We start from the raw sequence: 12,690 nt of genomic DNA on the forward strand, positions 1-12,690 counted from the left end.
AAAGCAGGGCTTGTCTTTGTGCAGCTTGCAAATAGTTACTGAATTGCACAGGTTTTCTTGGGCATTTCTAAAAAGAGAAGTGTCTTCATTGCAACCTCTGATTTTAAGCTTTGTGCCTAAATGGGTAAATATTCTGTAAGAACAGGATTTCTCTGCTGGTTGCTGTTTTATGAGGCCTCCCATTTACCCTGGAAAATAATGGTGAGTTTGGCCCAGGTGAGGTGGTCTGGTTAATAGTGAAAGAAATTTAAATAAAATAAGAAATAGCATAGAAAATTAGAAATAAAAATAGAAGAGGAGTAGAGGGAGTGTTTTTTTTTCAGAGCCTTCCCAAGGTTCTGCTGTCTGCACCTCAAGGCCTTGCTGAGCTGGCACTGATGTCTTTGCAAATCGTTTTTCTTGCGGTAATTAAATAGTTTCTTGTCCAGAAAGCAGGCAGCTTCCCTTCAGAAGGTGTAATTAAGGTGAACAGCTCATTTCACTTGCTCTTGGGAGAGCTGGAGCTGCCAGGTGCTTCCCACAACATCCTCTCTTCATAATCTCTGTAAGTGCAGGATTGACTTCTCTCTGAGGGAATCCAGCAAGTTTTGTCTTCTCCCCTTCTTCCTGTTTCTCTTCCCCTGTCTGCCTGTTCCCTGGGTGAGCCCGGCTTCCAGATGTCCATCCAGCTGTTAATTCTGCATCTCAGGCTGCAGGACTGACGGACATCTCTGACTCCCCCTGCCCCAGAGCTCCTTGGCATTGGCATGGATGCCACGGGCATCTTTACCCCTGGTTCTTTATGCTAAGAGCTGAGTGGGGGTAAGAGCAGATGAGGAGGGTATTTCAGAGCCTGAGCAGGGTGCACTTTCAGCTCTGTTTTGGCTTGCAGAGGCTCGGCTGCATCGCTGTGTGTAAATCTCAGGGATGTTTTGCTTGTGTGTCAGAGAGCCGAGTTTTGCTGGCAGAGGAGGGAGCTTTCCGTGGATTCACCTCGCCTGGCATTTACGGTGCAATTTCCTGTCAGCTGCTGGAAGGAATAGGTGTTCTCTCCCTTCCACACTGACGCTTTTTAGTCATTTTTATGCTCTGCTTTCCCAAATGCAGGGGCAGAAATCGGATTCTTGCAGGAGCCATGTTTGTGCGCTCCCTCCCGGTAGCGATTCCAGCTGCTCCTGGAAGGGGAGGTCCCTGCTGCCTGTTGGAACTTCCCTGTGGCTGTCACTGCGGGTGACAGGGCTCTCTTGCTGCCCTGGGATGGAGCAGGAGATGTGCAGAGCTGGAGGAAGGGGAGGGCTTCCCCCTGTGTGGCCAGCCAAGGGTCACGTGTGGCCACTCATGGCTTAAAGGTGTCAGGAAGATTAATCCACAAACACCAGAGGTTTATGTCCAAAAAGGAGACAGAGGAGTGCTTTTACTTTATTCCAATAAAGGGAGAGACCATGGGGCATTCCCCTGGGATCTCTCAGATTTCTGGAGGACACAGCTTCCTTTTTATTATTGCTGACAGGGGGGTTATTTACAGACCACGGAGGGGACAGGGCTGCTGGGAACGGGCCTTGAGCTGTTTTGTTTTCCAGCATCACTCTCATTACTTGGTTATGACAATGGGAAGATGCCAGCAGCTCACATCCCAGGCGGCAGACCAAGAACTAAATGTTACAACTCACTTTATAAGCTTCTTGACCAATCACACAAAGCAAAAGCGCATTGACAGTAGTTCCATCCAACCACTATAAGCACAGGTACCTTTGGTTAAAACAATGCTTGCTTATTTCAAATACAATACCTGCTTGTAAGCCTTAAAACACAACACACAGAGCTCCATTATTAAGCTTTAACCTTCCTAATATCTCAGTAGATAAACTTTTCTGCAGCTTAGGGAGTTATTCTAGACAAGTGTTAATACACAGACCATTATCCTATTTGTCCTTACTTTTCTACAATCTAAATAATTTTTCTGCTGACCAATCTCATGGCTGCTGCTTAGCTCTAATCACAGTTCTGCTGTCTCTGGGGCCTGCCTTTTGCAGCTTGCCCAAAACCCTCTGATTTTGTGGATTCCCACATTTATCCCAATTTCCCAGCCACATTTCCCTCTGAAAGTGGTCACAGTCAGGATTGTGAGCCCGGATCTGGATACTGAGAGTGTAAAGGTGGAGGAAATGCAGCTGAATGAAAGATTGATTACCTAGTACAAAATTGAAACTACAAAAAACCAAGAAGTTAATGTTACAGCTGAACTCTCTGCTGGAGTATGTCTGTAATAATAACTGAAGAAAACCACCAAACTGGCAATCTGGATTTAAAAAAAAACCAAACCAAACATATGAGTACTTAAGAAACAAAAATACAGGATCCTGAAGAGACACGTGTCTTGTAAATGATCATATAAAGAAACAGTAAAACACATGAAAGCTGGCTGTAAATACTACAACAATACCTTAATAATAATTCTTACCATAAAAATCCGAGAACTCACATTGTATAATCAACTTATCAACAGGAAGTGTTTGAAGGGATTAAGACGAGCTTTTCAAAGTATTCATATAACATTAACAACAATCATTATTTATCAGTATTACTTATAAAAACCAAAAATAACAAAGGTTACAAACCCAATACCAACAATCCCTGAAACTCAGAACCCCATTACCTGGGGTATTTGAGAGGTGCAGATTTCCCAGAATGCCTGATCCCAAAGATTTCCCTCTAATGTATAACCCTCCCTTTTAATGTTTAATTCTTATGGAATTTAGGGTTTTTTTGCCCATTTCTGAGGTACTTGAGAGGTTCAGACTCCCTGATATGCCTGATACCAAATATTTCCCTCTAATATATAACCCTCCCCTTTAACTTTTAATTCTTATGGAATTTAGGGGTTTTTCTTCCCCATTGTTTCTTTCATCTTTCAATGTCTAATTTCGTTTATCAGCAAAGCTACAGTTTATTTGTAAAAGCAAATCTCTTTTTCCATTCATCAATCAGTGGGATCCTTCCCATTGTTTCTTTTATCTCCCAATGCTGGTTTTACCTACCAGCAGACCCACAGCTTGTTTGTAATGACAAATTCCTCATTCCTCTCAAAGGAAAAGGGACAGGATTTGGGAATATTCCCTGCTGCTCTGGAAGGCCCTTATGTTATAGAAGAGGGATTCTGGAGCTAAATAATTTACCACTCTGGAATTCACCATTTTCCTGTTTGAGGGAGGAGGTCTTTTGCCCCCCAATGTGTTTTTTGTTTTTTTTTTTTTTTTTTAACAATTTTCACTTATTTATACCATATTTGGAAAATTAATATTTTGAAACAACCCCTCAAATTTCACATTGCTGTTTAAATACTTAAACTCAGCAGACTAAACTAGACTGGATAGTTTTTGTGTCCTTTAACCTCTTAGATGAGCCTGAACATGATGTCCTTGTGAAGCTGTGTGTGTTTAGGAGGAGACTGAATTAAGTGGCCTTTGGCAACCTAAAATTACCATTTTGTATGGGCTGTGTGAGAAATGAATGCTCCAGATTTACTTCTCTTGTGAGGGAAAAGCCAAGTCTTAGATTAATGGAGAAGGTAGTGTGTAATTTAAAAAAAAATAGATATAAAATAAATAATGCAATAAACAGTGTGTGTATATAATATAATATAATATAATATAATATAATATAATATAATAACATAACATAACATAACATAACATAACGTATCATAATATAATATAATATAATATAATATAATATAATATAATATAATATAATATAATAATACATTTTAAAATAGATATAAAATAAATAATGTAATAAACAGTGTGTGGTTTTACATATGTATATATATATATATATAAATATATATATTATATATATATAATTCACCTTAATTTTCAACCTTTATTCATTCTTTCTACAATTACCACACCCAAATAGATGCTAATTATACAGTTGCATATTTATTTGCATAATTATTTGCATATTTAGCAGCAGCAGAGGCAGAATTATTTCCAGCATGACTTCCAGTAGCTGCTGGATAAAGGGTTAACTCCTTGCAACATGTTTGGAACAACAATAGGTGGCAGCAATCAAATGATGTTTGGGACATTCAGCTTGAAGAACTAAATTAAATTCACTGCACTGATATGGGCTTTACGTGTTCTGGTAGTAAATAGTGGGGTTGTGCAGCAGATAAAAGGGAAATGAATAAATGTTTCCGAGGTTTGTGATGTCAGTTCATGGAAAGGAATAAATTTACTTAAAAGTAGGATCTTGGCAAATGAAAGGACAAGATTTTGCAAATTGTTCATTGTCCAACAGTATTTCAAAGGTGCTGGGCTGTTACACAGGCTGCTGATGTTAGAAAAATCCTGGATTTATAGCCCAGATTCCATATGATCACTGAGCAGTGTAGTTATTTCTGTGCATTTTCATATCAGCTGGAGAAGCCTTCTTATCAGTTCTGTTTTTTAGTTTAAGGCATTTGGCAACATGGCAATTTAGGGTAGCAGCGATTTGCAGTAGGTTTTTTTATTTTATTTTTTTATTTGTGTGTTCAGAATGTTTTCATTATGTTGCTTTCCTTGGAATTTCAAATTACAGTTCTGCATGTTTAAGCTGCTAATAAAACAGGATGGCTTGGCTTTTGTTTCCAGCCTGACCTATTTTTTTTTTTTTCCTTTTCCATCTGTGTGAATGTCCCACATGTTTTAAATAATACAAGCTGATGAGAAGATACAAGTGAAACAGGGCTGCATTTGCGTGGGAAGGCTTTATAATGTGAGTTAGGAAAGCACAAAACCCTGATAATTTTTCACGAGTCACAAGTCCTTGCTGAGTGAATGTGTTTATTTTTGGATAGCACCACGATAAATTCGGAATTCTGTGGTTCCAGTTCCAAGCAATCCGAGCAGGGCTTATCCAGCTTGGAGCTCTCATTACCTAACAGATCTGAAATGTCCACTGTAAACATGTACACTGATTTGTTAGTTGCTTATCAAGGAGCTGAGGCCTCAATGTGGAAATATTTGGGCTTTTTTGGAAACATATTTGGAGGAGTTCTTGGTTGGGCTCCTTTTAAAACCTGGAGAGCCCCCAGTGCTGCCTGAGGCTGTGCAGGGGAAGGGTCAGTGGTGAATTTGGGGGATCCCTGGCATGGGGGTGTCAAAGACAATATTGGGGCTGCAGCAGGATGTGGAGTATCCATCCCTGAGCAGGAAACCCTCTTGTCCTGCTGGATTTGGGGCAGGATTCACCCCTGGGCACTCAGGGTGAGTGCAGTGCCAGGCTGCCCATCCCTGTGTCCCTCTGCTGCTGCCAGCTCTGGCCCAAACCTTGCCCAGCAGCGTTTTAGACCCTCCTGAGAGGAGATCCCACCATTCCAGCAGGGAAATGGAGATTTCTGGCATGAAATTCCTGAATAGTTTGGGTTGGGAGGACCTTAAAAACCATTGTGCCATGGCAGGGACACCTTCCACCATCCCAGGCTGCTCCAAGCCCCAAAGTCCAGCCTGGCCTTGGGCACTGCCAGGGATGCAGGGGCAGCCACAGCTGCTCTGGGCACCCTGTGCCAGGGCTGACCACCCTCTCAGGGAACAATTCCTAATTCCCAATATCCCATCTAACCCTGCTTTCTTCCAGTTTGAAGCCATTCCCCCTTGTCCAGGCCCGTGTAATGTCTCCATCTTTTTTGTCGGCTCCTTCAGGCCCTGCAAGGCCTCAATTTGGTCACCCCAAGGTTTCTCCTCTCCAGGCTGAACAATCCCAGCTCTCCCAGCAGAGCTGCTCCATCCCTCAGACCACCTCCATGGCCCTCCTTTTGGGAGGTTGTTTTGTTTTGGTTTTGGTTTTGGGAGGTCTTTTCTGTTGTTATTGTCCATTCCAGGGCCCTCCTCCTGGGGGGTTGTTTTGCTGTGTTTTTGGGAGGTTGTTTTTGTTGGTTTTGTCCATTCCATGTCGAGGATTTGGGATTTTGTCAAGGGTTTTGCCCTTGGGATGGTGTGGCAGGCGTGAGGGAGGCGGGAAGGAGAAGGTGGCACTGCACACGTGGGGAGTGTCTGAGGAGGAGCAGGTGCCACCAGAAGCTCAGTGCCAGCCTTCAAAGCAGGGCACAGCTCCTCTGGGCTCACTGCAGCTCGGGTAGAGCCTCTCTGAGGGAGTACTGCTAAAAATAAAAGCTGCCAGAGCTGGAATTGCACATCAGGAGAAGAAAAAAAAATAAAAATATCAAAGTAGGCCGTGTGTGTTCTTCAGTGCGTATTTGGCTTAGCCTGTTTTTAGGTGTTTTTTTTTAATATCTACAGTGATTATAATGTTATAATGGGCTTATCCTGCAGTTATTGAGCACATTGGAAACCTGGTCTTGTTTCAGGTGTTTTTAAAAATATTTACAGTGATTATAATGAGCATATTGTGCAGTTGTTGAGCACATTGGAAACCTGGTCGTCCTTTAGGTGTTTTTTTTAATATTTACAGTGATTCTAATGGGTTTATTCTGCAGTTATGGAGCACATTGGAAACCTGGTCTGCTTTTAGGTTTTTTTAAAAATATCTACAGTGGTTATAATGGGTTATCCTGCAGGTATTGAGCAATTGGAAACCTGGTCTTCTTTTAGGTGTTTTTAAAAATATCTATATTGATTATAATGGGCATATTCTGTAGTTATGGAGCACATTGGAAACCTGGTCTTCTTTTAGTTTTTTGGGTTTTTTTTAATATCTACAGTGATTATAATGGGCTTGTCCTGCAGTTATTAAGCACATTGGAAACCTGGTCTTCTTTTAGAGTGTTTTGTAAAATATTTACAGTGATTCTAATGGACTTATCCTGCAGTTATGGGGCACATTGGAAACCTGGTCTGCTTTTAGGTGTTTTTTAAAATATCTACATTGATTATAATGGGTTTATTCTGCAGTTATTGAGCACATTGGAAACCTAGTCTTCTTTTAGGTGTTTTTTGAAATATTTACAGTGATTATAATCATCCTATCCTGCGCTTATTTGGCACATTGGAAACCTGGTCTTCTTTTAGGTGTTTTTTAAAATATCTACAGTGCTTGTAATGGTTTATTCTGCAGTTATGGAGCACATTGGAAACCTGTCAAACACGCTGATGCCAGTGGCCCTCTCCATGTGGGGAAGAAACCCCACGTGTGTGAGCAGAGAGGAGGCCTGGAAAGGAGAGTGAAATCCAATCTGTGTTAGATAAAGGGCTGCTCTGCATTTTGGTGTTGTCAGCTGAGGCTGCCTGCCTTGGGTGGAGAGCTGAAAGTCTTTATTTGACAGATGTCAGGGTAAAACAGAAGGAAAACCAGATGCAATGTGCTGGAAGAGGAAAATATGCAGCTTCTTCTCTCCAAGCTTGGTTCCCCCTCCATGGCTGCCCATCCTTTGACCAGACCAGGGTACCAGCACTTCAAAAAGTCACCTTGCAGAGAAAGTGAGTCCTGTTCTGTCACAGCATCCCCTTGCAGTGCCTGGGGACGTGGCAGAAGCATTTTCTCCAGCAGTCCCTGCCCCAGCTCCAGCTGCAGCAGCACAGCTGGCTGTGGCACCTCAGACACGCTCCCCCCACCCTTTCTCCCCCCAAAAAAGGGTGGGGGAGTTATTTTTAGCAGCCTCAGTGGTGTGATCCTCAGCTCACCATGTGGCCCACAGACTTGCTGGCACATCCTGCTCCTCCAGCAAGGGCAGGGAGCAGCTCAGGGGCTGGAGAGTGGCTGAGCCCTCTCAGTGAGTGCTGGTGATTCTGTGGTCTGGGTCCTGAGCTCAGCTTTCCTGTGCAGTCCCAGGAGGGATTTCAGAGCACCTGCACCTTAAACTGGCAGCAGATTGTGCTGATTTAGCTGGGCTGGTTTGGGAAAAAAAAAGGGGTTTTTTTTGTGTGCTGACACTTTCAAGTCTGCCTGATGTGGCTGTTTGTAATTCCTTAAACCTGGATGTGCTTCTCCTGCCACTGCAGCCTGGGCTGGCTTGGCAGGGTCCAGCAGCACCAGGGCTCTTGGTCACAGATTTATCTGATGCTTTTTTAGCTCTTTTGTGTCATTCCAATACCCAAAATAGAGAACGGGACCACAGACACATGGGATCAGCTGAAGGTGCACAAGGATCAGCCTTGTGCACAAAGTGGAGTTTTTATTTTCTGGATAATAAAGGTGATGGTATTTGAGCACAGGACATACTTGGAACAGAACAAATAAATGCTCTGAAGTTTGTTTATCCCAACAATAAACACAGATACCTCTCAGTTTTTTCCCAGTCTTTGGTTCTCTCCAGGGGTTAGGCTCAGATGGAGAAATCTTTCCAAAGCTGCTTTTTCTGCCATGAGCCTAAAAGGAAGGGGGCTGGGGGAAAAAAAAGTTCCTTGCCAAAAAATGAGACCAAACTGAGCAATTCTGAAACTTCTCTATTTGTGTCTTGTGGGACATGTGTTTAATGAGCTGCTGGTTTCTGTCCTGTAGGAGGCTGGGATGTGCTGTAAGATCTCATTCCTCAGGAAGTCCAGTTAGGGCAATTTTACCAGCCTTGAATTTTCAGATCCTGAATCTAAAATGGTTTTGATGGTTGGTTTTGGGATATATGATAATGTAATGTGTCACCTTTCAGTAAAATATTTCTCTTTTTTTGTTTGAAGTTTTTCACTTGGGTTTATTTTTTTTTTTTTTGAAAAATATATTTGGGAAAGCTCTCTCTGCTTTCCTGTTACCAAATCTTCTGGGCACACTTGAGAGACAGACAGAAATGTGCAAAGGTGACCACAGGCTGATTTGGACTTTACAGCCTTCTTTTTGATGTGAAATCTGCCACTCATACTGTGGCTTTTATAGAGCTGCGAACCCTTGAAAAGTCTGGTGCAGGTTTGCAAGCAGTCCTTACATTTAATTGCTTGCTTTGGGATTTATTTATTTTTTAGTGCTGCAATCAAGTAGGCAGACAAAAGCCTTCACTGGACAATGTTTTTTTAAATGCATTCTCATAGTTTAGGCAGTGCCTCTGGACTGGATGGGGTTTTGTGGATTTCTAGAGGATTTTTTAATGGTTGCTGGCCACTCCCATCACTGTAATTGAGACCATTCTTTACAAAGATTATCTTTACCTCCCACGGACATGTCTGTGACCTTTTCAGTTATTTTTGCAGTCCACATCTGGATTAAAGCAGAGGAAAAATACTAATTTTAAACCTAATGAGGTTTTGGCTGCATTGAGTCAAACCTGAATTCTTTGTGGAGCCTGCTGTCAGCTTTCCCCAATTTCCAGGAATGTTGGTGAAGCTTTAGGAATAACTCAGACACCTTTTGTAGAAATCAGAAATGATTTCCTGAGCCATCAGGTGAGATGTTACAGATGGTTTTGGGTTTACCTGTGCTGCCTTGAAAGCCTGAGTTCACTACTGGTGGCCTTGCTGCTCCTTAGGGTTTTAATTCCCTCCTCTCCCCACCTTGCCAGGGATGCTCAAAGCACTGTAACTATTAAAAAATTATTTAAAAACAAACTCTGTTGAAGGGCTGGTGTAATTTAGGAAATGGTGTGATTGGCCACCTTTATTGACTCAGCTGATCAAGCACCTCCTGTTGCAGCAGGCGACTCTGCTGCCACAAATTATTTCAAGTTTAAAGAACCTTGCTAAAACGGATTAAAGCTATCTCTTCACTTGATTTATTCCACAGAACAAGGGACATGCAGATCAGGCTTCCCAGAGTCAGCACCAGGAGCCTCTGGTTCTATTCCCAAATTAATCCTTCAGAAATAGAGCTCTGCCAGGATGTGAGGCTCTGCACAGGCACAGAGGATGGGTGTGCACCTCTGCTTGAAGAAGGATTTACTGCTCCCTTCCCAGTGCATTTGTACTTTAGGGAGAACAGGCTGGATGCCTATGGAAATTCAGGAAAATAAATTTTATTCAGTGAACTGTGTGCAGGTTTAAGTGTCTCACAGGCTCTGGAGTGACTGCAGAACAGCAAGGTTTGAAAAGCACAAAAGAAATAGATTTGCTGTCTGTTTCCCTGTCCATTACTCTCTGGCACCACAGTAGGAGGTGTGTTTAGGATCACTGATGAGAGACCTTTTCATATATTCTGATTTAAGCCATGCTGCTTGCAAAACCAGCATTCACGTTTTCTAATGGGAATTATGCTCAAAACCAACTTAAAAGCAGGGAAAAATATTAACTCTGAAACAACCACCTGGTTTCAAGTCGCTGAATCACAGCTAGGATTTGTGCCCAAGTCCATGGAAAAGATGCATCCTTTCCCCTAAGACAGAATTTAGCAAAAACTGAGTTTTCTAGATGGAAGAAAACACCACATAATTCTTACTGAAACAAGGAAATTTGCCTCAAAATTGGGTTTTATGTGCAGATGAACATAGGTTTGAGAGGAATCTTAAAGTTCATCTCATCCCATGGGCAGGGACTCCTTCCTCTATCCAGGTTTCTCCAAGCCCCATCCAGCCTGGCCTCGGACACGCATTGTGAGAATTAAATCCTGGGACCCTCATTGTAAGAATGAAATACTGATATTTTTTTGTCTTGTTACCTTTTTACAAGATGCTGGCCCTTTTCAGACATTTTGTGAGGCATCAGATAGTAAATGACACCTTTAGATGTCAGTGTAAGTCTGTTTGCCTCGGGCTGGTGCTGCAGGATCCTGGCCATGTCAGCATCTGCACACTTGGAAAGAGGTGAAATATAATATGATATATAATAAGATATAATATAATAAGATATAATATAATAAGATATAATAAGATATAATATAATAAGATATAATAAGATATAATATAATAAGATATAATATAATAAGATATAATATAATATAATAAGATATAATATACTATAATATAATATAATATAATATAATAAGATATAATATAATAAGATATAATATAATATAATATAATATAATATAATATAATATAATATAATATAATATAATATAATATAATATAATATAATATAATATAATATATATTTTTCTTATACTTATTAATTATATATAATTATTAATTATATCTTGTATTATACAATTATTTAATATATAATTTAGATAATATATAATAATATATTTTATATAATATATCAATATAATAAATATAATAATATAAATAAAAATATAAATAAATAGAAATATGTAAATGTATATAAATATATACATTTATATAATTATTACACAATTACATAATATAATATATATACTATATATAATATATAATTATATCTCTATTACAATATATTATATATGATGTATCTAATATATATTATTTTATTTATATAATTGATATATAAATATATTTATATATAATATATATATATATAGCTAATAAATTACATATCTGTGGTGCTATCAGTATTTCTCCAGGAAGGCATCCCAGTCTCAAGTTTTATTCTGCTTAAAATCCTGGGAGAGGCCATTGTTATGGCAGGCTTTCTAAACTTATATAATAATATAAATAGAAATAAATAGAAATATCTAAATTTATATAATATCATTATATAGTATACATATGATAATATTATTATATAATTATACATTACATAATGTGTTATATAGGATGTGTCTATTATATATATTATTTTATTATTATTATTTTAATATTGTATTTTAATGCATTTAATGTATTAATATATATTTGTATATAATGTTTATAACTAATAAATGACATATCTGTGCTGCTGTCAGAAGCTTCCCGGAAGGCATCTCAGTCTCAATTTGTATCTGCCTAAAATCCTGGGAGAGGCCATGGTTATGGCAGGCTTTCTAAACTTATATAATAATATAAATAAAAATATATAAATCTATGTAATATATAATTATTACATAATTATATATTATATAATACACATATAATAATATATTACACGATATAATTATTATATAATTGTATATTATATAATGTATAGGATATATCTACTATGTATATTATTTCATTATTTTTAATATAATTAATATAGGAATATATATTTTATATAGTATATATAACCAATAAATGACCTGTCTGTGGTGCTATCAGAGTTCTTCTAGGAAGGCATCCCAGTCTCAATTTGTATTCTGCTTAAAATCCTGGGAGTGCCCATGGTTATGTCAGGCTTTTTAAGCTCATATAATAATATAAATAAAAATATATAAATTTATGTAATATATAATTATTACATAATTATATTATATAATATATTTATATACTATATAATATATTACCTATGGTGTATCTATTATCTATAGAATTTATTATTGTTTTAATATAATTATTATATTATGATATATATTTATATATAATAAGCCGTAGTTATGGCAGGCTTTTAAAACTTATATGATAATATAAATAAAAATATATAAATGTATACAATATATAATTATTACATAATTATAGTTATGTAATATACATATAATAATATATTATTTAATATTATTATTATATAATTATGTAATATATTATCTAGGATGTATCTATTATATATTATTTTATTTTTATTTTAGATATTAATATATATTTATATAATATAATTATTTATTTATGTATAATATATATATAACCAATAAATGACATAATCTGTGGCGCTATCAGAATTATTCCAATAAGGCATCCCAGTCTCAATTTGTATTCTGCTTAAAATCCTGGTAGTGCCCATGGTTATGCCAGGCTTTTTAAGCTTCACTTCTCCAAGTTTTTGCCCCTTGGTTCAGAGTTCCATGTGATTTTCCCAGCTCTCTCCTGCCTGTTGCTGACAGTCACGA

The 12,690-nt window shown here is 38.3% G+C and overlaps 1 protein-coding gene across 2 annotated transcripts in view; it reads left to right on the plus strand.

Moving 5' to 3' along the window:
• Positions 1–12,690, plus strand: part of RNLS (renalase, FAD dependent amine oxidase) — a 58,713-nt gene that overhangs the window by 2,694 nt on the left and 43,329 nt on the right. The window lies entirely within an intron of this gene.

This window comes from Melospiza georgiana, chromosome 8 (genome assembly GCF_028018845.1).
Source record: "Melospiza georgiana isolate bMelGeo1 chromosome 8, bMelGeo1.pri, whole genome shotgun sequence".
Taxonomy (NCBI): Eukaryota; Metazoa; Chordata; class Aves; order Passeriformes; family Passerellidae; genus Melospiza; species Melospiza georgiana.